We start from the raw sequence: 946 nt of genomic DNA, 5'->3' as shown, positions 1-946 counted from the left end.
CGTGACGGCTAGGTTTATGCTGTTTATAATTGGTGTTGTTGTTTCGTCTATTTTGATTCTTGGGAGGTATGGTCGGTGATCCATTTTGAGCTCTGTGGTTTTCAGTTCTTTGATTATATTACTTTTTATGTTATCTTTGTGTCGCTTTCTTTCTTATTTATATGTTTGTTTGCCGTGTTTTGGCTTGCTGTTTGTCGTGTATTATTATGCATCCTTACGGTCTGGGTTTGTTGTTTTTTGTTTACATCGTGTTTGTTGGGAATGTTACGTTTGTTTTCGTGTTTTACTGTTTCAGTGTTTATATTATTGGGCATTGTTGTGTGGCTTCTATCTACATTTTCCTGGTGTATTTTTTTAGATGTTCTATTTCTATTTCTGAGATTTTTTTTGTGTTGAGAATGTATCTTCGTACGTTAGCTAATTTATTAGGGTTCATTGCTGTATCCAAGTCTATATTTATGTTATTTTCCTTCCATATTTTATATGTATGTGTTGTGTTTTCATTTTTTGGGTAGAGCACTGCTGTGAAGTATGCGTGTAAGATAGAAATGTATTCCTCACGTGTCCATTTATGTCTTTTGGGTTTTATTTGCGGGACATGAGGAACAACGTCCGGCCCATTATTTTGACGGTCGTCATTTTCGTAGGGTACCGGTCCGTTCATTTCTGTTGTCACATTGTTTTGCACGTGTAGTTTTTTGTACATTTTGTGTTGTAAGTTTAAAGTACGTACCGCTCGATTGTTATTCTTGGGTTGAATAATATCGGTGGAATTTAATTTCTTCGTAGTTACTTTGTACATAGCGTTTGGGGTCGGGGATGATCTGGTGTTGATGGATCGTAATGTTTCACGCATGTTTACATGTGTTGTGTTAGAGGTGGAGATGATATCGAGTCAAAATACTTCATTTCGTTTCGAAAATTGTAATACATTTCAATTAGTATT

The sequence above is a fragment of the Octopus sinensis genome, linkage group LG6 (genome assembly GCF_006345805.1).
Source record: "Octopus sinensis linkage group LG6, ASM634580v1, whole genome shotgun sequence".
Classification (NCBI taxonomy): domain Eukaryota; kingdom Metazoa; phylum Mollusca; class Cephalopoda; order Octopoda; family Octopodidae; genus Octopus; species Octopus sinensis.
This window is presented reverse-complemented; position numbering follows the sequence as displayed.